This window comes from Peromyscus maniculatus, chromosome 19 (assembly GCF_049852395.1).
Source record: "Peromyscus maniculatus bairdii isolate BWxNUB_F1_BW_parent chromosome 19, HU_Pman_BW_mat_3.1, whole genome shotgun sequence".
NCBI lineage: Eukaryota > Metazoa > Chordata > Mammalia > Rodentia > Cricetidae > Peromyscus > Peromyscus maniculatus.
The window spans coordinates 1,783,761-1,811,493 of record NC_134870.1 but is presented as its reverse complement, the minus strand read 5'-3'; the positions used below and the strand labels follow the sequence as shown (position 1 = coordinate 1,811,493).

General features: G+C 46.9%; 1 long non-coding RNA gene across 2 annotated transcripts; it reads right to left on the bottom strand.

Moving 5' to 3' along the window:
* Positions 1-538: 538 nt before the first annotated feature.
* LOC143269517 (uncharacterized) lies at positions 539-26,286 on the bottom strand. Of its 2 annotated transcripts, none has more exons than XR_013045964.1 (4): positions 26,223-26,286; positions 7,022-7,151; positions 1,304-1,406; positions 539-769 (listed from the first exon to the last, which is right to left on the bottom strand). It is a non-coding gene; the product is annotated as an uncharacterized LOC143269517 (long non-coding RNA). The 2 variants fall into 2 exon arrangements; XR_013045965.1 differs by lacking the exon at positions 26,223-26,286 and adding an exon at positions 8,756-10,426.
* Positions 26,287-27,733: the final 1,447 nt, after the last annotated feature.

The following is a 27,733-nucleotide window of genomic DNA, read 5'->3' as shown; positions in this document are numbered from 1 at the left end:
CAGGAGCCCTCTGTTGACTTTGTAAGGCCCAGTTCTCACCAACAGACCCACACTTGAGGAAAACTGGGGCTGAGCAAATACCACCGGGCAAGCACACTTTCCGTGCGCTTGTTCCCAAACTCCTGAGCCTGGCCACTGCTCAAGGTGAGCTGGAGGCAGTGGAACCTGTTCTCAGGTAGCTTTTGTTTGTCACTGGCCTCTCTCAGCACAGGGTGGTGCTTACTGGATTTTGGTGCAATTGGAGCAGAGAAGTAATAATCAAATTCAGCTTCCTCTGCAGACAGCTAATGTTTGTCAAAGACTGAGTGACCAGCTCAAGAAGTCCATCAGAGCATGGTTAGTGGGTGTCAGTGCCCCCAGCGCAGCCCTGAGCAGCCCTCTGTGAGAGGCTCTGCAGCGGATGCTGCAGCAGCAGCAGCAAACTGGGAGTTTATTTGCAAACACACTAAACCGCTGTTCCTGCCTTTAGAATTTTCCTTCAGACAAAGAGCACGGGAAATAGGCAGAATCAAACAATAGAAAGTCAGAAGAGAGGGAGGACAAAGAAAGAAAATAATTGCTTTATTTTGTGTCCATGGTCAACAGCTCTGGGGATTTTGCTGAGGCTTTTCCGTGAAAGCAATGGCATTTGCCCAGTGGTAGAATGGTGACGTCCCCATCAGCAGCAGGCACATTCAGTGTGGGAGTTAGGAGGCACACTGGCTGAGCAGGTCTCTTACTGGATGGTAGATTGGAGATGAAGTGGAGGGCCGCAAGATGGTTTCAGCCCCTGTGGGAAAGGCAGAGAGGGAGAAAGCCTGCAGACTGGAGCAGCTCTGCCAGTGCAGGGGAGAGTTTCCTCTAGGGTAGAATAAGAAAGCATGACTCTCCCCGGCCGCCCTCAGGGATTACATATTGATCAAAATATAGTCTGTGCCGAGCTCCATGCCAGGGTGGGAGGCACCTATTCTATCAAGAAAAAGAAGACCCAGTGACTAGTGTGGAGGCTCACATTTATGAGTCTCATACTTCAAGAGATTGAGGCAGGGGACACACAGTCAGACACACACTTAGGCACACACACACAGGCAGGCACACACAGGCACATACACAGGCAGACACACACAAGGGGGCACACTAACACACACACACAGGCAGACACACACACACACAGGGACATACACAGGGACACACACACAGGGACACACAGGGATACACACACACATAGGGACACACACACACACACACACACACACACACACACACACACACACATGCACGCGCAGAGAAGCACAAGCACAATGAAGGCAAATGGGAAACCCACAGAGCCCAGCAGAGGCTCATCGCTGGCTGTAGGCTCAGCGGGGAGAAACCTGGGACAGGTGACAGTATCCATGGTGCTCTCGGGAACGCAGTGTCCCCAGCATCTGGAACACAAAGGACAAGGGGAGAAAGCTGGCCTCATCCGCTGGCTGTTTGCTGACGTGGGTGTTAAGAAGATGGGGACTCCGAAAAAACTCTGACCAATGTGTGTGTGTGTGCAAATTCGTGTGGATGCTGTGAGTGTGTGGATGCTGTGTGTGTGCAAATTCGTGTGGATGCTGTGTGTGTGCAAATTCGTGTGGATGCTGTGCATGTGTGGATGCTGTGTGCGTGTGTGGATGCTGTGTGCGTGTGTGGATGGTGTGTGTGTGTGGATGGTGTGTGTGCAAATTCATGTGGATGCTGTGTGTGTGGATGCTGTGTGTGTGGATGCTGTGCATGTGTGTGTGTGGATGCTGTGTGTGTGTGGATGCTGTGTGTGTGCATGCTGTGTGTGTGGATGCTGTGTGTATGTGGATGCTGTGTGTGTGTGTGTGTGTGTGGATGCTGTGTGGCAGGGGGATGCTGTGTGTGTGGGGATGCCGTGTGTGTGGATGCTGTGCGTGTGTGGATGCTGTGTGTGTGGATGCTGTGTGTGTGTGGATGCTGTGTGTGTGTGTAAATGCTGTGTGTGTGTGGATGCTGTGCATGTGTATATGTGGATGCTGTGTACGTGGATGCTGTGTGTGTGTGGATGCTGTGCGTGTGTGGATGCTGTGTGTGTGTGTGTGTGTGTGTGTGTGTAAATGCTGTGTGTGTGTGGATGCTGTGCATGTGTATGTGTGGATGCTGTGTATGTGGATGCTGTGTGTGTGTGGATGCTGTGTGTGTGTAAATGCTGTGTGTGTGGATGCTGTGTGTGTGTGGATGCTGTGTGTAGATGCTGTGTATGTGGATGCTGTGTGTGTATAAATGCTGTGTGTGTGGATGCTGTGTGTGTGTGTAAATGCTGTGTGTGTGGATGCTGTGTGTGTGTGTGTAAATGCTGTGTGTGTAAATGCTGTGTGTGTGGATGCTGTGTGTGTGTGGATGCTGTGTGTGTGGATGCTGTGTGTGTGTGGATGCTGTGTGTTTGTGTGTGTGTGTGTGTGTGTGTGTGTATGGATGCTGTTTGTGTGGATGCTGTGTGTGTGTGTGGATGCTGTGTGTGTGCACGTGCAAATGCATATGGATGCACGAGCATTTGTATGGAGGCCGGATGATGACATTGGATGTTGTCCTGCTATTCTCCAGCTTATTATTTTTAAAGATGTATTACTTTAAATTATATCTACAGTGTGATCATGTGCACACTAGTGCAGGTGCTCCAGGAGAGCAGGGGTGTCATATGCCCTGAGGCCAGAGTTACAGGCAGTTTTAAGGCTCTGTTTTGTTTTTGTTGTTACTACTATAGTGTGGGGTTGTTGTTGTTGTTTAAAACAAGGTTTCAAGTAGCCCGGACTTGCCTCCGATTTGCTCTGTAGCCAAGGATGACCTTGAACTCTCAATACTCCTGCCACAGCTTCAGAATTCCTGGGTTTTAGAGGTGTATACCAACACTTCTGGTTGGGGTGGATTTATTTTTCAGTGTGTGGGGGTGTTTTGCCAGGATGTACATCTATGTACCACAGGTGTGCCTGGATCCCATAGAGGCCAGAAGAGGGGGCTGGATCTCTTGGAATTGGAGTTACAGATGATCATAAGTCACCGTGTGGGTGCTGGGACTCAAACCCAGGTCCTCTGGAAGAGCAGCCATGTCTTAGCAGAGTGTCCTAACCACTGAGCCATCTCCCCAGCTGGTGAGGCAGGGTCCTTTGTTTCCAAGCTTCACATCTCACCCAAAACTGGGGGACAGCTGAGTGTGGAGCTGCCAGTTGTGCTTCCTGGGCCTTACAGAAGCTGCTGTTTTCATTGACAGGCGCTTTCCCTTGCCAGTAACTCTGTCTCCAGGGGATCCAAACCCTCACACAGACATACATGAAGGCAAAACACCAATGTGCATAAAATAAAAATAATCATTTTTTTTAAAAATAGGAGAACAAAATCTTTAATAAATGAACAAATATTTAAACAGATACTTTATCAAAGAAGGTAAAAAAATATTAACCATCCACAATCAGCAGAGAAATGCCTATTGAAACCACAGGGAGATGCCTATTCTGGTGACTGAGTCAAGGAGAGAGAGGGAGAGAGAGGGAGAGGGAGAGGGAGAAGTAGAGTGAGGGAGAGAAGGAGAGAGAGGGAGAGAGAGAAGGAGAGAGAGGGAGAGAGAGGGAGAGGGAGAAGGAGAGTGAGGGAGAGAAGGAGAGGGAGAGAGAGATGTAGCAGGCATTTTAAAAGTTCTTATTAATAAAATCAAACCCGAGGCGAGTTATTGGGGTCCGTGCTGGTAGATCAGAGAAACAGAACAAGCCACAGCTATCTCACCTTGCCAATTCCTCAGCTGGTCCTGTTTCCTCAGACTGGAAGCTTCTGTGTCCTCATCCCAATGGCTCTCAGCTGAACTGCTGCTTAAAAGCCTGAATGCTTATCCAGCCAAATGCTTAACCAGCCAAAAGCCTCTAGTTTCTGGTCCTCACGCCTTATATATCTTTCTACTTTCTACCACCACTCCCTGGGATTAAAGGCTGGCTTTCTGGGATTAAAGGTGTGTGTCACCATGCTTGGCTATTTCCAATGTGGCCTTGAACTCACAGAGATCCAGAGGGATTTCTATCTCTGGAATGCTAGGATTAAAGGCGTGTGCTATCACTGACTAACTAGTGGCTTGTCTGTTCTCTGACCCCAGGTAAGTTTATTAAGGTACACAATATTTTGGTGAACACAATACCACCACAGAGAGAGAAGGAGAGAGAGGGAGAGAGAGGGAGAAGGAGAGAGAGGAAGAGACCAAAGACAAAGCAGGGAGCTGACATTCATCTACACTGATGGTAGGGGTGTGGTCTGGCCACTTTGGAAAGCAATTTCTCCCTTTGCCGCTTTCTTATAAAGCATATACTCACTTGATTGATCTAGAAACCCTACTTGTAGCCGGGCGGTGGTGGCGCACGCCTTTAATCCCAGCACTCGGGAGGCAGAGCCAGGCGGATCTCTGTGAGTTCGAGGCCAGCCTGGGCTACCAAGTGAGCTCCAGGAAAGGCGCAAAGCTACACAGAGAAACCCTGTCTCAAAAAACCAAAAAAAAAAAAAAAAAAAAAAAAAAAAAAAAAGAAACCCTACTTGTATGGGATATGCCTGAGATTGACATTAATGTTCACACAAAATCATGAATAAGAATATTTATTGCCCCTTAATTCATAATAATAAAATAAAAACTGCCACCAGTCTATTTAACTGTGAATGAATTAAAAATACTGTAACACGGCCAGGCAGTGGTGGCGCGCGCCTTTAATCCCAGCACTCGGGAGGCAGAGCCAGGCGGATCTCTGTGAGTTTGAGGCCAGCCTGGTCTACAGAACATTCACCAAAACTACACAGAGAAACCCTGTCTCAAAAAAAACAAAAACAAAAACAATCCAGAAAATTTGTAATATGAGCTAGAGAGGTGGCTTAGCCATTAAGAGAACACACTTCTCTTGCAGAGGACCTGAAGTTGGTTCTGGGCACCTACATCGGGTGCCTCACAACTGCCTGTAACTCCAGCTCCAGGGAGATTCGAAGCCTCTGATTTCCAAGGTACCCACACACATGCACACACATACACACACATGCACACATAACCACGCACAGAGACACACATATACACATAGTTAACATTTTTTTAAAATGCCAGGGCTGGAGAGATAGCGTAGCAGTTAGAGCTTGCTGCCCTTCCAGGGGACATGAGTTCCATTCCAAGAACTCATGGCACCCACATGGTTCATAACCACTGGTAACTTCAGATCCCAGAGATCCAGACAGACTCTTCTGGCCTCTGAGGGCACTTTCACACATGTGGCATGCATCCCTCCCCCAACACACACCACACTGTGGTACATCCATACGATGGAACACTACTTAGCAATCAAAAAGGACAAACTATGAATGAAAGCAAGGCAGTGGATGAATCCCAGGTGCATTATACCACGTTTTATTTTCTTAATTTAAAAAAAAAACTAGATTCAAGAAATATAAGATTCCATCAACATTATGCCCTAGAATCAACATTATGCCCTAGAAATGCAAAAACTATAGGTCAGGAATTGCCAGGAACTTGTCACAGAGGTTTGACTGAAGAAAGAAAGGAATCTTTAGGACTGACAGACATTTTTGTCTTGATTGTAGTGTTAGTTACAGTTACATGTATGTATCAAAATTCATTGGCCATTCCTGTAACTGTGGAATGTTGCTCTCTATATAAACTACACCTCAATAAACCCACATTTTAAAAAGAACAAACCAAAGCTGGGAGGCGGCTCCCTGGGTAAAAGCACTTGCTCTGTAAGCTCGACAGCCTGAGCTTGGGTCCGCAGACACCCTCAGGAGTGTGTGCGGTCCTAGCCCTCCTTCAGTGAAATGGGGTGTGGAGAGCTGACCCTCCAGAAGCTCACCGACCAGCAGGCCTGGAGTGCACAGCTCAGCAGTCAACAAGATCCCCTGCCTCAGACAGGTGAGAGGCAAAGACCAACACTCAAGGCTGTCCTCTGGCTTCCACACATGCACCCCACATACACCATACACACATGCACAAAAGCAAATAAACTTATAAAAAAAAAACATTCCCAAAGCATGCCGTGAGATGTTTCTTTTTGTTTTCAAGACAACATTCATGTGTACACTGTTCATCAGTCTCCCCGCATCACGTCTGCCGGTCAAGTTTATTCTCTTTGCACCGGAGAAGTCCAGGAGCAAACTCAGCAAGCGCAGCACCGGCCATTCTCTGTCGGCTTCCGCCTCTCCTCAGCTAACAGTGTGTTCTCTGCCCCTCTCCTTTTCATAGATGTGGTACATACATGCACATACCTCACACACAGAAGACTCACTCGGCTACCAAGAGGTGGCTTTGCAGCCCACTGCTGTTGGAGTTTTAAGCATGTACAGGCTTTGGCAGAGGCCAATTGGTATGGGAAAATGCTAAATTTGCCCAAATATCCATAAGTTTGCTTTTTTCTTAGATGGGTACATAAGAGTAAAAATCACAGTAAATGTAAAAAGTCATAAGGGACCCAGCATGCAGGAGACTCAAGCGGGCTGCTGGTTTGCATCCCCTCTACCACATACAGCTGCACGACCTTGACCTAAGTCCTGATTCTGTTCCTGCACAATGGGGTGAGGGTGCGCATCTGCAGTTCCAGCACTGGGAAGGTAGGGCTGGAGGATTGCAATTAGTCAGGGCTAACCTAGGCTATGTAACAAGACCCTGTTTGAAAAATCAAAGAAAAAAGAGGAGAGATGAGAAAAGAGAGCTGAGGAGATGGCTCACTTGGTGAATGACTTACTTTGCAAACACAAGGATCTGGATTTAGCACTCAAGACCCACAGTGGCAGTGCCAGGCATGGGGACACACACTGGCTATCACTCCAGGCCTATGGAGTCGGAGACAGGTAGGTCCCTGAAGCTCACTTGCCAATCACCCTAGCCTACTTGATGAGTTCCAGGCCTGTGCACACATGCACGCATGCACAGAGGAGAAAGGAAGAGGAAGAGGAGAAGGAGAAAGGAGAAAGGAACAGCGGCTCTGTTTATATCCTGGTTCTTAAGGAGTTAAATGAGGTGACTTACATGAATCCATCAGCCTGGTTCCTGGCCTCTTGTGACCTGCACTGCGCCTCATTCTGCTGTCTACTATGAACGCCTGTGTTGAAGTCCTATCTCCAGGACCTCAGAATGTGGCTCCATCTGAAGCTACAGTCTGCAATGAAATGGTCATGTTAAAACGAGGGCATTAAGTTAGGCTCTGTTCAGGATCACTGATGCCATTAGAAGGGATCAGGACACTGACACATCACACAGAGGGCGGGTCACATGAGGGTGATGAAAAAGATGCCACAGGCTAAGGAAAGAAGCCTCAGAAGAACCCAGACCTGTCAACACTTTGATTCTGGACTTTCTGGCCGGGAAGGAACTAAAGATTTTGATTTAAGCCTGTCCTATTTTGTCATAGTAGTCCTGGCATATCAGTTCAGCTACTAAGCCATCCAGTCCATCATGTAGAGCCCGTTAAACATATTTGAATGTTGCCACACAATAAAATGCTATAAGCATTTAAAAATTGTGCTTCATATGTAGATACTGATCTATAATAAAATATTATTGAAGTGAGAAAAACAGGCTATTAAATAATATGTATAGAAAGCTACTGTTTTGTTTACATGTATATAAACACAGGATGAAGAACATGACTATCCTTTTTTTTTTTTTTTGGTCTTATTTCCTTGTGGTTCTGGACATCAGGATGGAGCCTGGACCATCTATGTTAGACAAACGCCTGCTGCAGAGCGACATTCTCTGCTGTCATTCATTTATTTAGAGGTTTTGCTTGCTTGCTTGCTTGCTTGCTTGTTTATTTTTATCATAATGCCTCACTATGCAGCCCAGGCTGGCCTGGAACTCTCCTGCCTCAGCCTCCCAAGTGCTCAGATTTATGGTGGGAACCACCACGTCCTGCTGAGTTACTAGATTTTGTCTGCTTGCTTTTAGCAAAGGTCTCACTATGTAGCTCTGGCTGGCCCAGAACTCCCTTTGTAGATCAGGCTTGAATTTACAGAGATCTGCTGTCTCTGTCTCCTGAGTGTTGGAATTAAAAAATCATACGCCATTCCCAGCTCAACCACTGGCATTTTGAGACAGCACTTCACTGTGTAGCTTAGCCTGATCCTGCAAGAACTCACTATATAATCCAGGCTGGCCACTTGCCTCCACTACCCAGTGTTGGGATTCCAGGTTTGCCCCACCACACCTGGCAATAATCAATCCTATAGAGAGGATCATTCTATATTCTTTTTAATTTTGTTTAATTGAAATTTCTGACTTTTCTACAATGAATAACAATTTCTTGAATATGATAAAGATAATAAAAATACTAATGAGAGGTATAACGTTGGAGCCAGACACCTGGAGTAGGTCAAGGCTAAGGTAACTCAACAGATGGCTGTGGACAGGAGCTGGAGGAAGACAGGAGCCACAGCTGGAGTGTCTGTGCCCAGCTGAGGGCCCTCAGTGGTGGGCAGTTCATCCCAGCCCCATAAAACCAAACCAGTTCTTTCTAGAGATCTCATTTATGACCAAAGCTTACAAAGCAGATTCCAAATTAAGCTCCCTTATTCTCCTCCCTGCTGCCACTGGTCCCTTCCTTCCCACATCCAGCATCTCTAGAAAGAACACACGAGAGGTAAACACAGTGTGCCAGGCTCCAGGACCAGGAGCAGCCTGGGATTAATGACTTCAAAAAGCCCTTGCCAAGAACTCTTCAAAGCTGGAAACAGAAGCCCCAGAGCATTAAATAGAAATAAATACTCAGTTGATTGGTTTCTTCCTTGCTTTTCAAAGGGCAATGTACTTCCTGGATTATCGTCACAGTAGCCGCTCCTCCGGAAGCCAGGATTATTTGAGTGCGGTGGTTCAGGATCGGGAGGGGGAAATCTCTCCAGATCACCTTGTCATAGTTTTGCTGGGCTCTGCATTTTCCCCTGTACAGCCTGTGTGGGGAAAACAGAAACCAGAGCCCATTGTGTGCACATGCCCCCCAGAGGCAGCAGCCACGTCACCTGCCCACCTGACCAAGTCTTCTTCCTCTGAGGTCTACCAGTTCCTTAAAAAGTCTGGCTCACCTTTCACCATGTTGATTTTAAAACAAAGCCACTGTCCGTGCTGCCAAAGCTGAGAGTCAACCAACAAACACTTAGTGAAGTCCTAGACTGTATCGGAAGTGGTGGCAGGGCCAGCGAGCAAACCAAAATAATTTAAGACCTGGTTCCCACTGTCAAAAGACAGGTAATCAGCCCATTGTACAGACAAATGTGCAAACCGTGCTGTGGGACTGTGGGATGAGATACAGGACGGAGCTGTCACAAAGATGTGGGTTTAATTTTTTGTTTTTTCTTTTAGGGTTTTTTGCTTATTTGTTTTTAATGGAGGGTGGTGGTGGCATGTACACGTCACATGTGTGGAAGTCAAAACATTCCACAGGAATCTGTTCTCTCCTACCATGTGGGTTCCAGGGATCAAACTCAGGTCATCGGGTTTGGCTGCCTCCATCTTCATCCGCTAAGCTATGCTGTCAGCCCTTTCTTTTAGTTTCTCAAGACAAGGTCTTGCTTTGGAGCCCAGGTGGTCTCAAACTCATGGTGACCTTCCTGGCTCAGCCCCATGAGTGCTGGGATGGTGGGCATTTGCTGTAACCTCTGGCTTTTCGTGAGTGTTTAAGCCGTGACACCACCGCCAAGTGTGCATGTGTGTGCCTAGAAGTTTGCTGAGGGCCGGGCCCCATATCGTGCATGAGGACAGAGATTACAGGAGTAAAGGTAGAAAGATGTAGTCTGATGTTTTGTCTCCTTCCCAGGAGTGTTGGCAGTGAAGTGAAGGATTTCTGAGGCAGGAGCTGGAGGGGGAGACCGTTCAGCTGCATTTGAGCCTGGCTCTTCCTTTCTTCTGATCAGCTTTCTCACGTTCCACCTTCCACGGGTGGCCTCCAGAGCTGGCACCACGGCGCCCAGGCCTGACCTTTGGACAAAGTGCCTGTGTTCATACTGAAAGACAGGGAAGTTTTTTGTTGTTTTTAAAGGTGTTCCAGACTCTCCTGGCAGCTCTGCTGTTGGGACAAGTCTCATTGTCTAGAGTGGATTCCATATTTCTCATGGAATTCTGACATGTGTGGAGTCCACAGTCCACAATTTTAACTTGTTTTCTTTGCTCCCGCCCTTCTTCCTTGGTGGTGTTTGTTGTTGGTTTTGTTTGCTTGTTGCTTTGTTTTTTAGATAGGGGGTGATTCTGTAGCCTTGCTGGCCCAGAGCTCACTCCCTCCCTATGAAGCCAAGGCCGTGCTCAAATCCACAGCTTCTATGGCTCAGTTTCTCCAGTGCTGGGTTGTGACCTGATCCACCATGCCCATCATTTTTCACTGTTTGTTTGCTGTGGTACTGGAGATGGAACCCAGGGCCTTTCATGCTAGATGAAGGCCCATCACTAAGCCACACTGCGTCCTGCACCAGGTGGCTTCCCTTCTCCCCTGAAGTCCTGAGTGTGCTTTGGGAAGCACTGCCCAGCTGACCCTAAGGCTCAAAGTCCACCTTCTTAATATGAAATGGCATGTGCTGGTGATAGATACACTTTATAATCTAATTGACCGGGACAGGAGACAAATCACAGCCCCAGAAATACTCACCGGGGCTCTAACTACAAAGAATTCCGACCTTCTGTGTTGGGACAAACTGGCCCCCTGTCTCATCAAGTCTGTTTTACATTCCCCCATTGGCAACTAAATCCCCTTTCCTTGGAGATTTTCCACAAGTTATTTCATCTACCCAGAATGCCTTGTCTCTTCTTCCTGACACCTTGTCTTTCAAAGTCTGACTGGGGGTGTTCTCTCTCAGCACACCCAAACACAGTCCCCTCCCCCATCATGCCCTGTCGTACATTCCTGGAAGATTCACTCACACCAAATTCACTATCATGATTCAAACATAGTATTCGTTCACTGCACACTTACCCGGTACACTCTATGGGGCACACATGAAAACAAGGGATCTCATTTAAATTCCATGTCGATCTTACAAGGGAAGATTATTATCCCATAAAGGGATGCTGGGTACAGTGTTACATGAGTGCAATCCCAGCTCTAAGACAAAAAAATGTGTCCAAGTTTGAAGGTAGTCGGAGCTACAGAGTGAGACCCTGTCTCCAAAAGGGGACAGGGGAGCTGGAGAGATGGCTCAGCTCTGTGGTTAAGAGTGCTTGCTGTTCCTCCAGAGGCTCCAAGCTTGGTCCCCAGCTGCTCCAGATGTGACTCCCTCTGAAGGCCCCCATATGCACATGGGTGCTCAGGCACATGCAGGGGTACACACTAATGAAAAAAAAAATCTCTGAAACAATTAATAATCACAGAGTTTAAAAACTGTCTAGGACAAGGATGCATCTCAGTGTAATGAGCTTCCTGAGGACCTAGGTTTGATTCCAGCACCACAAAAGAAGAAAAAATTGTTTAAATCCAGCCTGGAATCAGTATTTAAAGCCATCCAAACCCAGCTGCTGGGGGATCAGTGTGTGTGCTGTGATCAGTGTGTGTGTTCTGGATATCAGTATCTGTGTGCTGGGATCAGTGTGTGTGTGCTGGGGATCAGTGTCTGTGTGCTGGATCAGTGTCTGTGTGCTGAGATCAGTGTCTGTGTGCTGGGATCAGTGTGTGTGTGCTGGGATCAGTGTCTGTGTGCTGGATCAGTGTGTGTGTTCTGGATATCAGTGCCTGTGTGCTGGGATCAGTGTGTGTGTGCTGGATCAGTGTTTGTGTGCTGGGGATCAGTGTGTGTGTGCTGGGGATCAGTGTGTGTGTGCTGGGGATCAGTGTGTGTGTGCTGTGATCAGTGTGTGTGTGCTGGGATCAGTGTGTGTGTGTGCTGTGATCAGTGTGTGTGTTCTGGATATCAGTGCCTGTGTGCTGGGATCAGTGTGTGTGTGCTGGGATCAGTGTGAGTGTGCTGGGATCAGTGTGTGTGTGCTGGATCAGTATCTGTGTGCTGGGATCAGTGTGTGTGTGCTGGGGATCAATGCCTGTGTGCTGGGGATCAGTGTCTGTGTGCTGGGATCAGTGTGTGTGTGTGCTGGGATCAGTGTGTGTGTGCTGGATCAGTATCTGTGTGCTGGGATCAGTGCCTGTGTGCTGGGGATCAATGCCTGTGTGCTGGGGATCAGTGTCTGTGTGCTGGGATCAGTGTGTGTGTGCTGGGATCAGTGTGTGTGTGTGCTGGGATCAGTGTGTGTGTGCTGGGGATCAGTGTGTGTGTGCTGGGGATCAGTGTGTGTGTGCTGGGGATCAGTGTGTGTGTGCTGTGATCAGTGTGTGTGTGCTGGGATCAGTGTGTGTGTTGGGATCAGTGTGTGTGTGCTGGGGATCAGTGTCTGTGTGCTCGGACTGGGGAGGCTTTGCCTGGGTTCCTTGACTGTTTACAAGAATCCTGTGAGAGATACATTACCCCTGTTTTACAGGGAAGTGATCTCAAGCCCACAGTCATACAGCTAGCACCAGCGAGGATATGCGCTAAACCCGAGCTGTCTGCTTTAAAAGACATGTCTGTAAGTGCTGCTGCCTCTGAAGGTATGGCTTCAAAGTTCATCCTATTCTTATGAACCCCAATAATAATTTACACTCCATTTATTGCTTTGTGAGATAATAAAGTCCTTTTATCTCACGTTGGCTTTGTCTCCACACAAAACCACATGTCCATTCATTGATTTGTTCCTTTAACAAGCAATATTAAAAGTTGACATTTGGCCAGTCTTTCTGGGGCTGGGAGGGTAAGGGTGATGATGGGCTCATGCAATGAAGGGTTATACAATGCTTTATATGCTGGGGCTTCCCACAAAACCTAACAGGAGCTCAGAGCACAACAGGCCCTTGCAAAATATTTTCAGTCAAAAGCTGCTGGTTGCAAGAAAATTTATAAAAGAAATAGAAATATAAATATGTTGGCTGTTCCAGGGCCAAAGGAGATCTAATTCAGTTTTTCTTGAATAAACATTTCCACTTAAAATGTAAAATTTTCATGCTGTGAAATAATCCTCTTGTACATTGTGAAGATTTGTCACTCGAATTGATTTAATAAAACACTGATTGGCCAGTAGCCAGGCAGAAACACTAGGCAAGGTGGCCAACTAAGAATTCTGGGAAAAGGAAGATGCAGAGGAAGCAAGATGAGAATGTCATACTGAGAAAAGGTACCAAGTCACGTGGCTAAACATAGATAAGAATTATGGGTTACTTTAAATGTAAGAGCTAGTTAGTAATAAGCCTGAGCTACCAGCCAAGCATTTATAATTAATATAAGCCTCTGTGTGGTTATTTGGGAACTGGCAGGAGGGAGAGAACTGTCTGGTTACATTTTCTTTTTGTCTCTCTAGGGTAGCAGAGCTGCCACCATCTTTAGTCAGCTATCACTAAGACAAGAATACCTGAGGTAATCAAATTCAAAGGAGGAAAGGATTATTTTGGTTCATAGTTTCATAGGTTTTTAGTCTGAGGTCACGTGGCTCTGTTGCTTTGAGATCTGTAGGGTAAACAGCATGAAGTGAGAGTGTGATAGAGCAAAGCCATCTTCTGCTGACAAAGAAGTAAGGGAAGACAAGAGGGGACTGGAGTCCCAATATTCCCTCCCAGGTCATGATGCCCAGTGACCTACCTTCCAGTAGGTGCCCCCTTCTAAAGACTCCATCACCTTTCAATAGCACCATGGGTTGGTGACCAAGCTTTGACACAAGGGGACAATTAAAATCCAGTCCATAATAATATTGGTTCAAAGTTCTGTGTCAAACCTAGACTTTCCATACTTGGACAACCCACACAAAGTGCAGCCTCCTCCTCTGTGGTTCCCAACGTGGGCCATGAGTTTGTTTAACACTTCAGTCACTTAACTAGTATCCATAGGGTGGTGACTCAGTGTCAGACAAAGCTGCAGACACTAGCAGCAGCAGAGTGAGCAAAGCAGATAAAGCCCTGTCATTAGGGGAGACAGGCAGCAGTCACATACATGTCACAACATGGACGGTGATGAGAAGTGCAGAGTATGGGGACATGGCTACTGAATGGAGTTGCCGTTCCGAGGAAGGGAGTCAGAGCTTCCCATGAAAGAGTTGGCATTTGAACAGTAATCCAAAAAGGCATGAGAAAAGCTCTGGGGAGAACATGTAGCCCCCCAAATCAGCAATGGCAAAGGCCTTAAGGCAGGAGGGCGTGGAGGGATGTCCAGGAAGAGTGTGGCTGGATCAGCATGGACCAGGGATGGTGGTAGAGATATGAGCGGTCTTCACTGGGCTGTAAACTTGATTTCTTGCTGTGCCCATCCTCCATTTCTAAGAACCTGGGGCATCACCTCTCCCTTACCTACTCTAACATAAATCACCATTTTATTGTCTTTGTAATTTTGGAAGGACTTGGTTGGTGAGTTGGTGTCCTTGAGATGGGGTGTCATGAAGTTCATGCTGGCTTGGAACTTTGTATACAACCCAGGCTAGTCTAGAACTCAAGATCCTCCAGCCCCAGGCTCCCAGTGTAATCCTTGCATTACAATGCACATCAGCACATCTCCTTCCTTTCTTCTTCCGACTTCCTGCTGATGTTTTTTTCTGTATGTCCTCCCATCAGCATGCAGTCCAGTCAGTGGTCATTTTGCTCTGAAATTCACTGTGTGATTTTGAGCTCCTCAAGAGAGAAGACCACCCTGACCACTTAGTAGGCCTTGCCCACACAATGCAGGTTGCTGCCAGTGGACTGGATTACAACAGCCCAGCGGAAGAGTTCTGTTGTTACCCTGGAAACCACATCTCTACATCCTCTGCCCTCTATCCCAGCTCTTCCTGCCACACCTCACAGAGACTTCAGAATCCTATTCCATATGGCAGTGTTGCTCTTGAAACCTTCTTTTATGCAAGCGATCTTCCTAGCTCCCAATTCTAGATCTATAGGCTAGACTGTCTTCCAGCGCCATGAGATATCACCATTTGGATCTCAGCACCTGGATCACCATCACACTCAAAGAGGTCATTAACCTCATCCTAAAGTGCTTCTTCCCCATCATCCTCACTTTGAAAAAGGGCCTCAACCCAGTCACCCTTGAGGACCATCCCACCTCCCTCCTTGATGCTGCTGTCTCCTCTCCCCAGGCCACTGAAACCTGCCTTGCTATCCTACATCTCTCTAATGCATCTTCATTTGTTTCTATAAGGTTAATCTTTTCTCACGACTCCCATTGTCCCCAGAAAAAAGGACGGACTTCCTATTTTGGCTGGATATATTCATGTATATACACATATATACATATATGTGTGTATGGTGATATTTTAATTGTACTGAAATGTGATTTTATTTGTATGTTAATAAATAAAGTGGTCTGGGGGTCAGAGCTAATAGCAAGCCATAGCAGAAACTGGGCGGTGGTGGTGCACGCCTTTAATCCCAGCTCTTGGGAGGCAAAGCTAGGCAGATCTCTGTGTGTTCAAGGATACAGCCAGCATGGAGACACACGCCTTTAATCTCAATACCAACCATAGAAGACCTGGAGGTCTGTACAGACAGGCAGTGACGAGGAGATCATGTAGTTGGGTTTGCAACCAATGAGAAGGCAGAATAGAAAGTCTTTAAAAAAGACAAACAGACAGGAAGTAGGTCTCTGGCTGAAGAGGACAACAGCAGCAGTGAAGGGTAAGGTTTTTAGCTCTGACCTCTTGGGCTTTCATCTCTGCATTGGCTCTGTGTTTCTTACTTAACAAGACCGTTCATCTACATGTGGGTGTATATATATATTAAATTGAGAGATCCAATAATGCTGCTTACCCAGAATCAAGACCTAGCATCTCCACAAAGTAGAAACATGAAATAAAATGTAAAAAAGGAACTCTTAGGGAGGAAAGATTCACAAATGTCCCACATTAAGGTCGAAACTAAAAGCTTAAGCAAAACCAAATAAGGATAACTTGCCTTAATGGCTATTCCCGAAAATAAAAGAGAGCAACCCAGCCGCCCTAGGGGCCTCTGACAACCGTAAATCCAATATGGGACAGCTGCATGACATCACCATCTGCACAAACAGCCTCTGCCTCATCCCACTCTGTGAGCGACACATGGGAAGTAGACTGTTGGCGCAATGGCGCGTTTTCAAAGGAAGACAGCCGAGAGCATGCGGGGCTGCGAGCCTAGTCAGATGAGAGAGTTTAGAAGTCACAGCTTTAGCCAACCAGTCTACCTCAGCCACCACAGTGCACTGGGGAACTTAGCTTCAAGTTCGTCCTCTACCATGGACTCCAGAGCCCAGGTCCTGCTCTATCCCTCTGTTTTCTGTAGCATTCTCTGCAACATGCTAGGACTTTCCTTCTTTGCTGTGTTCGTTACCTACCTTCCTCTGGGGTTTGTTGAAAAGTAGTCATCTTAGGTCAGTGATAAACCCCTGAGTGCTTGAAGTGGTATCTGGCATTGGTATGTATGCGACAAATATTCGTGTATATGAGACTTTATGAAAGACAATCTCACACAGTCAGACGTGGAATCAGCCACTGATTTTAAACTGCACCCCTGTGTTTTATTGTCCACATGGTGGCTCAAATGTTGGACAGTCTGCTTCAGATAAATGACATATGTGCCCTAAGAAGTACATGCAGGGTGTTTGTGGGCATCACATTAATGTAGCAAAGGTTATGCACACGTCAGTTGTACAGGCCTGGTATGCCCATATGATAGACACTCATATAATCTTGTTTGTTTGATTGATTGACTGATGATTGACTGAGACAGGGTCATAGACCCCTGGCTGACCTCAAACTCACTATGTAGCCATGTGGGTGCTGGGATTCAAACCCAGATCTTCTGGAAGAGCAGCCAGTGCTTTTAGCTGCTGCTGATCCGTCTCTCTAGCATGCTCTCCTTTTCTGTGATCCTCCTGCCTCCACCTCCTCAGTGCTGTGATTACACATGTGCAACAGCAATCCCTTCGTATCATCAGTTTTTGAAAGAACGAGGCACATGTAAAGGTGCTGGCTTGAAACGATTTCCACAATAGACCAGTAGACAGAAAAGAGAACACACGTATCAGCATATGTTGGACTTCCGTCCATGTTTCTAAAACACCCTGAAAGAATTTACAGGTCAGCCTTGCCCTGGCTTTTTGTTTTGTTTTGGTTTGGTTTCCTGGCTGTGGCTTTGGTGGTTGCATGAATATTTATATAGTGGGTTTGTTTGGGGAGTGATTGGCAAACATAATTAGAGCACCAGCTGTATGTCAAGCCAGTGCTGGATCCCACCCAGCACACCCTTCCCTTCAGAACTTGACACTGTGGTTTAAATTCATACTTCACTGTCACTGCATTTGAGGCCCTGGTTTGCAGGGGATTGAACAGTCTTGGCTTCTGCTTGATCCAGCGGTACCACACCCTCCCCCGTGCACCCGACTGGCACCTCCACCAAGGCAGGACTGCCATCCATTTCCCACCATCTTTTCGTGGGACATATGGTGACACAGAGGGCTGCAGCTGAGGTGGGATAGCCTCGGCAGCCATCTGACTCCTGACCAGCTCATCCCCTGCCCCTGCAGAGGCATGGAATGACAAGATGCTATCATGGTCCCGTCAAAGAAGAGTCACTGGCCAGTCTCCTGCCCGCCTGTCCAGGCACAGGCTCTGGCAGACAAGATAGCTAGTTGCCTGCATGGGTGATAGCCTTGGTGGCAGTTTGTTCCAGTGACCTCTCTGCCAGCAAAAGAACTCCTGCCATACTCTGGGGCCATAGGAACAAGCTCACACCATCAGGATAGTCTCAATATCAAGGCAAGCTCTGTTATGTCTGAGACAGAAGGCCAGAACTGAGTTACTTTTTATCATTTTCAGTGATTCAAGTGTTTTAAAGAAAAGAGAGGACCTTGGGGGCTGGTGGCGTCACAGATAAGAGTGTGGAAAGCGGCAGCAGATGGGCGACCTTGCTCTGCCTACTATCGCTTTTCCTCCCCCTCTGCCCTTCCTCACCCCCTTCCTTGACTTCAGTTTCGAGTCCAAGGTTTGCAGGGTCTGGGGGAGGAACATTTAGTACAGCCAAACCTTGGGAAAATGCTGCTTCAGGGCAACCTGCGTATGCTTCGGGGGTGGATCTGTGGCCTTCAAGCGAGGCCCTGCTGCATGCTTGTCAAACCCAGCCAGAGCATCCCTTGGGGAGGGCAGCCAGACCAGACTGGCACCTGCAGTGATGAAGGATAAGGCAGGATGCAGGCCCGACCTGGTGGTCAGGGCTGAGGCACTCCAGGAGGCAGTAACCCAGGTGCCTCAGCAACTCAGCAAGCTCTTTGAATTCTCACAGCAATCCCATCCCGTCCAAAGGACATTTATCCAGTTTGAAAGCACAGTCTGTGGTAGGGCTGGACACTGGAAGAAGGAGACCCGTTCTTACCAAAGAACAAGCCTGTTCGTAGTTAGTTCAGCTAATGGAGCCTGGAAGTCACAAAGGCTATACCAGAAGAATGAAGATCAAGAAACAAGACCCAGGTCCAAAACTATAGGGACCATTTGGCCCCCAGAAGCTCAGAGGTCTGCTGAGCATTAGAGAGACCTGGAGAGCCCCAGCTCTAGGTCTTACGTATTTCATTTTTATCACCTCAGGTCAGTTAGACTTCTCCAGCAATCTACCCTAACCTCCCCCTCTTCCTCCCCCCTTCCCCTCCTTTCCTTCCTTTCTTTCAATGGAGTGTTGTAGCTTAGGCAGACCTCAAATACACTATGTAGCTGAGAATGATCTTAAAATTCTGATCCTCCTGCCTCTGTGCTCCAAGGGAATCATAGGCATGTGGCATCACATCCAGGCTGAGGATCGAACTCAGGTCTTTGCACGTTCAAGCATGGTACCCACCAGTCTACACCCTAGCCTTATTTTCTTTCCCTTCTCCCTAAAAAAGTTTTATTTACTTGTATGTGTATGTGTGAATGCCTGCATACACTACACACCGCAAGTGTGCCTGGCGGCCCCAGTGCCAGCAAAGGCTTGTAGATCCTGGAACTGGAGCTACAGTTGGTTTCGAGCCTTGTGGACGCTGGGAATCAAACCCAGACCCTCTGCAAAAGCAGCAAGTGCCCTTGGCTGCTCAACTGATTCCTCCCCCCTTTTCTTTTCTTTTTTTTTTTCTTTGAGAATCTTTTTATATATAAATAGTTTTGACTGACCTGGGATTTACTATGTAGCCTAGGCTAGCCTGATATTAGCAATTCTCCTGCCTCAACCTCCCAAGTGCTGGGAGTACAAGGTATTCATTACCAAGCTAATTTTCAGTTTGAAAACACATTTTTCTCAGGGAACATTACATGGCAGTGTGTGTGTGTGTGTGTGTGTGTGTGTGTGTGTGTGTGTGTGTTAGTTATTAACATACTTTAAATGTTCTGTCTTGAATCACTTAAGCCCATGAGTTTGAGGCCTGTAATACAGCAAGATCTTCTCTCAAAAAAAAAAGATGTTGGGTGGAGCTCCGTAACATAATGCTTGCCTGGTGTGTGTAAGGCCCTTCAACACTGAAAGAAAATAAAAACTGCTTCTCGTCAGTCTGTCTGTTACGCCCTGGAGTTCAATACCACACCCTTGCCATTCTCCTCTCCTACTTGGGAACCTGCTGTGGATTTTTGCTGATTTAGAGGGTTCTGTGCCTATTTAAAGCATGAGAAATGTGGCTGTCGAGACAGCCCAGTGATTAAGAGCACAGACTGTATTTTTAAGAGGACACAGTTCGACTCTCAATAGGCTCACAATCGCCAGCAACTCCATCCACCTCTAGGGATCTGACATCCTCTTCTTGTAGGCTCCTGCACTCATACATATCCCTCTGCCCCGACACACTATCCCGACATACACACATACATAATTTAATTTTTTTTAAATTTTATTTATTTTATTTTACAATACCATTCAGTTCTACATATCAGCCACGGGTTCCCCTATTCTCCCCCCTCCCACACCCTCCCCTTACCCCCAGCCCACCCCCCATTCCCACCTCCTCCAGGGCAAATCCTCCCCCAAGGACTGCAATCAACCTGGTAGACTCAGTCCAGGCAGGTCCAGTCCCTTCCTCCCAGCATAAGCTCCAGGTTTCAAACAGCTAACTCATGCAATGAGCACAGGACCTGGTCCCACTGCCTAGTTGCCTCCCAAACTGATCAAGCCAATCAACTGTCTCACCTATTCAGAGGGCCTGATCCAGCTGGGGGCCCCTCAGCCTTTGGTTCATAGTTCATGTGTTTCCATTCATTTGGCTATTTTTTTTTTCAATAATTGAGTAAAACTGAAATTTATTATAAGCCACAGTCGTCCTAGGGACCTCCATGCTATATATATATAGCCTCTATGGTTCTATGGGTTGTGATCTGATTGTTCTTTATTTTATATCTAGAATCCACCTATGAGTGAGTACATACCATGACTGTCCTTCTGGATTTGGGTTACCTCACTCAGGATGATTTTTTTCTAGTTCCATCCATTTGCCTGCAAATTTCATGCTTTCATTGTTTTTCTCTGCTGAGTAGTACTCCATTGTGTATATGTACCACATTTTTTTCATCCATTCTTCCGTTGATGGGCATCTAGGTTGTTTCCAGGTTATGGCTATTACAAATAGTGCTGCTATGAACATAGCTGAGCATGTATCTTTATGGTATGAATCAGCATTCCTTGGGTATATGCCCAAGAGTGGGATGGCTGGGTCTTGAGGTAGTTCGATTCCTAATTTTCTGAGAAACCGCCATACTGATTTCCACAGTGGTTGTACAAGCTTACATTCCCACCAACAGTGGAGTAGTGTTCCCTTTGCTCCACATCCTCTCCAACATTGACTGTCATTGGTGTTTTTGATCGTAGCCATTCTGACAGGTGTAAGGTGGTATCTCAGAGTCGTTTTGATTTGCATTTCTCTGATGATTAAGGATGTTGAGCATTTCTTTAAATGTCTTTCAGCCATTTGTATTTCTTGTTTTGTGAATTCTCTGTTTAGCTCTTTAGCCCATTTTTTAATTGGACTGTTTAGTATTTTGATGTCTAGTTTCTTGAGTTCTTTATATACTGTGGAGATCAATCCTCTGTCAGATGTGGGGTTGGTGAAGATCTTTTCCCATTCTGTTGGCTGTCTTATTGACTGTGTCTTTTGCCCTGCAAAAGCTTCTCAGTTTCGAGAGGTCCCATTTATTAATTGTTGTGCTCAGATAATTTAAATTTTTAAAAATAAAGCATGAGACAAGTCAGCTGAGAGTGTTTGCACATGCCATAATCCCAGCATTTGGGAAGTAGAAGTAGGAGGGGGAGAAGTTCAAAGTTATCTTCAGCTCCATAGAAAGTTTGATGTCAGCCTGGACTACATGAGACCCTATGTTGTTGGATTTTTTTTTTCTCTTTTGGGGGGCCCGCCACCCAGTTCCCACATAAATCACACACAGAGGCTTATTCTTACTTATAAATGCCCAGCCTTAGCTAGGCTTATCTCTAGCCATCTTTCCTTAACTTAAATTGTTCCTGTCTACTTTTGCTTCTGGGCTTTTACCTTTCTCTATTCCGTATACCTTACTTTTACTCTTACTCCATGGCTGGCTGTGTAGCTCAGTGGCTGGCCCCTAGCATCCTCCTCTCCTCCTTCTGGCTACTTCTTTTTCTCCCAGATTTCTCCTTCTATTTATTCTCTCTGCCTGCCAGCCCCACCCATCCTTTCTCCTGCCTCACTATTGGCCATTCAGTTCTTTATTAGACCATCAAGTGTTTTAGACAGGCACAGCTTCACAGAGTTAAACAAATGCAACATAAAAGAATGCAAGACATCTTTGCATCATTAAACAAATGTTCCAGAGCATAAACAAGTGTAACACACCTTAAAATAACATTCTACAACAACTCTGTCTTTAAAAAAAAAAAAATAAGTTAAAATATGAGTAAATTTCATTGGCTTCTGCATCAGCAGATTAGGATGTACTCTGAGTAGATGTTTGCCAAACAATCATATCCCATATGTAAATTTTTTTGTTTTATTTTTTGTTTTTGAGACAGTGTTTCTTTGTGTAGCTTTGGAGCCTTTCCTGGAACTCACTCTGTAGCCCAGGTTGGCCTCAAACTCCTGCCTACCTCTGCCTTCTGAGTGCTGGGATTAAAGGTGTGCACCACCACCACCACCACCACCACCACCACCACCACCACCACCACCACCACCACCACCACCACCACCACCCAGTGCTAATTGGTGCCACACAAGTACCTGCTCAGAAACCAGTGGACTGAAGCAGGAGCCAGCCTTCCCGCTCCCTACGGCAGGTATTCGGAACAGTCTTTGTGGAGGTGCTAACATCGTCAGGACTGGACTTTGGTGACAACCATGTTCATCCATGATGTCCTTTATGCTGACACTGACTGTCATGGATTGTAAAGACTTTCATGGTTTACATTTTATTCACTCGTTTATTTTTACTTTTCCTTTTTCCATTAACATTAAGCTGTGGTTTTAAAAACATCCAGGCACAGTGGCACACTCTTTTAATCCCAGCACTTGGAAGGCAGAGGCAGACAGATCTCTGAGTTTGCTTCCAGTGTTCAGTTGATAGCATCTTCTCTGCTGCAGCTGTTGACAGTAACAGTAACAAGAATGTTAGTGGATTTTATGTGTGAAAGAGACAGAGTTTCATTCCATATCCCAGTCCGGCCTTGAACTCAAGGTGGAGCCCAGGTGGGCCTCAAATTCACACCAACCCCCCATCTTCACCTCCCTTGTTCTGGAATTACAGATGTGTACCATAAAGCCCATCTTATGGTAAATATTTAATAAATAGGTAAGGGCCTCTTGACTTCAAAAGATAGCCTGGGAAACTCAACCATCGGTCAAGTAAATCCTCAAGCAGAGATTTCAAGTGACTACCACTGTGGTAAACATGAAGTTGGCTAAGGGACACTTTCCCCTAGAATAATATGTTACATTCCAGTGGCCGCTGTCCTTACATGTGCTCAGAAAGACACAGCAAGGACTTCTGATCGTCACACCAGCTCAAAGCATGCTGCTGCACACAGAAGTGTTTTACAGCCTTGAAGATGGACTTTTTTGTGTGTGGATTTTTATGTATAGGGATGTTTTGTCCGCATGTACAGAAGAGGGCACCAGATCTCATGGAACCACAGTTACAAAGGGCTGTGAGCCACCATGTGGGTGCTGGGAATTGAACCCAGGTCCTCTGGAAGAGCAGCCAGTGCTCTTCACCTCTGAGCCACCCCTCCAGCTGCTGTTTCACAGCTCTTTACAGGAAGCTAGAGAAAGCAAACGTCAGGAAGGGACCCACTGCGTCCCCAGTGCTCCCAGAGGCCCATGCTGACTCCAGGATTTCTCAGTCCAGTGTCTCAAACTGCAGGGTCCACCTGAGAGGCCCGAGATCCGGCCAGGCTCCTTAGGCTTTCCTATTTTATTTTATTTTTTTAAGTTTTTCCATGATATCCATAGTGCCTCTTGATCGTTGAAAGGCCTAATGTCAGGTGCCAAGTGTGGTCTTATTTCCATTCTAGAGTCAAAGGCCAGGCGAAGGAGGTGACATTACAATCTTTGCCTTCTCAGTAAATGACAACCCCGTGACCCAGCTGTTCAGACCCTTGGTGCTGTTCACCTTTCATGAGTCATTTACAAACAGCCAGAAAAGCCTCTCAGCTCTGTCTTCGAGCTACATCCAGAGTCTGGTCCCTTCCCAGCGCCTCCACTGCTGTGTGCTAAAGTGAGGCCCTGTTCCGCCCATATCCCCCAGGACATCCTCTAGCAATGTGTGACCGTGATCTGTCCGTCTTTCCTCCTTTCCTTCTTCCCTTCCTTCCTTTTTCCCTTGCTTCCTCCCATTTATTGATTTATAGGTGATGGGAACATTAAATTTTTTTGTTTGTTTTTTAAACATAAACTCAGACCATGTTTTCCTTCACTCACACCCTGCCTGTGCCCTGAGCTCACACAGAGCCACACTGTGCCTCACCATCCCTCTTCTCCAGACACCCTGGCCTCCTGCAAGGTACAAACAGGTGGCACCTGGGCAGTTTTTGGTTTTGCTTTTCAATTTTAAGTTCTTCCTTAAAAATTAAAACTGGGTGGTTCAAGGCTGCAGCCATGCCTGGCTTTCCTCGCACACCCAGGAAAGGGTCTTTCCAGGCCACCCAGATGCATCCCTCCCTCCAGCAGGTGTTTCTGCTCCTCCCTGCCACCACCCCCGCAGGCCTCAGCAAACACGGATGGCGACAGTGAGGACACACTCTCCTTTTCTATTTGCTGTAGGTGGCAGCATGCCCAGAGACAGCCCAGTGCTGGCATTTAGGGACACTCCAGCCTGAAGAGACACCAAGGAGACTGTGAGGCCAGCTCAGACCCAGGGAAAGTGATCATTTGTCCTACAGAACCAGGCCTCTGGCTCCACCGCCTTCCCAGATTGGGGGCTCTAAACATTACGCTCTCTCACGTATGGTACAGACAGCCCCTACCAAGACCAAGTCCTCTCTCCTGCGCCCTCACTTCCCAGGGCCCCCGGCTCAGGAGGCCCTGCTCAGTTATTAACACGGATACACAGCTTTACATCCTAGCTCCACCCCGCATACACGTTGCACACAGTAGGTGCCTCACTCCTAAATACTCGCAGAAATGAGGTACCCCTGCCAACAGCCCTTGCTTCCTGCTTCTCCACCGCAGGTCCCTGTTCCTTTTGATTGAGAGCAAAGGAGACCCACTCTGTGTGCTCAAAGCCCATTTCTCTAACAACACAAGTGATCGCTTCCACTTCTTGCCTTCCTGTCCTTGTGGAGGGACAAAGGGGTCTGACTCTAAGAAACACTATCTCCTGGAGTCAGGAGAATTCCTGGAATGGGCTGGGACACAGCCTGAAAAGGAAAAAAGCATTCTAGGTGAAGGCAGAGGGGAGCAAGGGACAGATCAAAGAGAGCTTGGACAGGGTCAGGCATGATGAGGGCCACAGGGAGACAGATGAGACCCTCTGAGGGGTCAGCCCAGGGACAGGACGCCTGCGCAGAGCGCATGCGCACTGGGCAGAAGGCAGCTCACTGCAAGGAGACACTAGACGGGAAAAGATAAGAGGTGTAAGCTAATGGAGAAAGACCAACCAGAGATAAGAGTGTCCCCTGTGCTCAAGAACGTACAGCCTTGCCATCTCCAAGGCTGGGGGTGCCCCAGACTGTCCCTGGTCTGAGATGGGAGGTAGCTGAGTCCCAGGTGGGGCAGGAATAGGGACAGTTAATTATTAGCTCCCAGCAGGCCAGCTTAGAAGCTGACTCATCCCTCTCACTGGCAGGAGGAGTGCCTGAACTGAAGTCACCCATGATGAGGTAAGTAGCTGGCCTACCTCAGGAAGATCCCTGGCAGTCTCTGGCCTTTGACCCGGCCCCTCATTTTTAGGCTGGCCACGGAAGTTCCTTCTGTGTTTCATCCGGCTTTTATCACTCTTGACCTTGATGGCAGTGTCTGTTTTTAGTCTGGGTTCTAACATCCTAGCCAGGAATAGTGGTCTTTGCCTGCAATCCCAGCACTCTAGAGGCTGAGGCAGAAAGACTGCCTTTCCTTCAAGCTCAGCCAGGGCTACATAAAGAGAACCAGGCCAGCCACATCTACATGGCAAGATCCTGGAGAGTGGGGGGTGGGGGGAGGTGGAGGGAGGGAGGGAGGGAAATTGTCAAATACTAATTGAACTTGAACTCTGCATCCAGAAAGGATGCTCAGTGACAATTTTTGGGCAGGCTCATTAGCCTACACTTGTAGCTAATTAGGTAGATGTGTGACACACAGTAGAGGTGACCCAGGCTGCCCAGAACTGATTCTAGCCTCGTCTCTTGCTCTCTGTGCCATGTGAGACAAAATATTCGACCTTTCAGGGATCCTTGCTCCTGGCTTATAACAAGGGCCCAAGGAAGGTCATCTCTTCTTACCATAACTATTGCTATTGCCATGGTATCATCCTTCGTCTCCCACGGCCTGAGACAATGCTGGGAAACGAATGCAGACCACCTTCCAAAATTCCCACTTCTGGTCTGAGAGCTTCGGAGAATTCCTATTCCTTTGCTCAGGTGTGTGGGGATTTATGCCAAGGTGATCATATCCGAGTGTGGTTCCCAAACCAGGCCTCTCAGCTGTTAGTGGGGGCAGCTGTGACTCCATGCCTCACATGCCTCAAACCCTGACCTTGAGGGAAACCTTGATGGTCCACTTGCCTGCATCTTCACCGTCAATAACACCACAGCGCGAGCGCCAGTGCCCCTCACCTCGGCTCCAGCTTCCATCTCCAGTGTTTTAGATGCAGCATGTACCACAGTGCCTTAAAACAGGAACACGGAAATGATATCACACTCCGCTTAGCCCCCGCCCCCTACCCCCCCCACCACCACATCACCAGTGGCTTCTCCAGCCCTTAGCTGGCTTAGAAGACCCCGTATGCCTAGGACCCGCAGCTGCCTCCAGCTTTCCCCTCGGCAGATCAAACACTTCCCCGTATCCGAAGGGCCAATTCCTTTCCGTCTAAGTGTTTCTTTAGTGAGGTCTTCTTCGGTCTTCCTAACTAAATATCCCTCTCCCAACTTTTATTCTCTTTCATTACACCATGTTCATTCCCTCCATGGTGTTTATCTGACTGCTTTGTTTCACTGAAATGTCTTATTTTGCTGCCCAGACCAGTCCTAAACTCAATTACCCTGCCTCAGCCTCCAAAGAAACATACCACTGAGCCCATTTTGGCTAGGACTATGGATATGTACCAGTGAGCCCACTGTGGCTGGGACTACAGATAGGTACTGCTGAGCCCACTCTCTTCCATAGTGTTTATTTCTCTAATTGGTTGTTTATTTGCTTGCTACTTTGCTAGGCAGTTTTGTTCAAGGAGGCTATCATGGGATTTTTTATTTTTTATTTTAGGGATTTTTTTAATTAAAATTTTTTAATGTGTGTGGATGTTTTGCCTGCGTGAATGTCTGTGCACCACATGCATTCCTAGTGCCAGCTGAGACTGGAAGAAAGCATTAGATTCCCTAGGACAGGAGTTGCAAGATGTCTGTGAGCTGTCATTGGTGCTGGGTCCTCTGGAAGAGCAGACAGTGCCTTAAACTCTGGGTCATCACTCCAGCTTTGGGGGATTTTTTCCTTATTGTTCTATACTTCCATGTTTAACCAGTGTGAGCACAGCCTCTTACTGTTCTGTATCACCATGTTTAGCCAGTGTGAGTGAGCACAGCCTCTCAGTAACTGGAGAACTGCCTTTCATGAACAGTGAAGAATAGAAGGAATGATTCAATCTCTAGAACTTGAGATCCAAGAGAAAAGAAAGAAAAAAGAAGGAAACCAGGAGAGAAATCTATGGATAATTTCATTATTATTATTATCATCACCATCATCATCATCATCCTTATTGGATTAGAGAGATGACTCCATGGTTAAACATTGTGGAATATTCCTTTACACTGTGTGAAGTTGTTTCACTGATATTGGTTTAATAAAAAGCTAAACGGCCAATAGGATTTTCAAGGTAGAGAGAATGTTAGGAAGAAGAAAGGCAGAGAAGCCAGACAGACATGGAAAAGTCAGACACACAAAATGGGATAGAGGTAAAAGCCACGTAGTAGAATATAGATTAACAAAAATATGGGTTAATTTAAGTTATAAGAGCTAGTTAGAAACAAGTCTAAGCTATAGGTTGGGCTTTCGTAATTAATAAGAAGTCTCTGTTGGGTTATTTGGGAGCTGGCTGGTGGGACAGAAAAATCTACCTAAAGTTAAGAACACA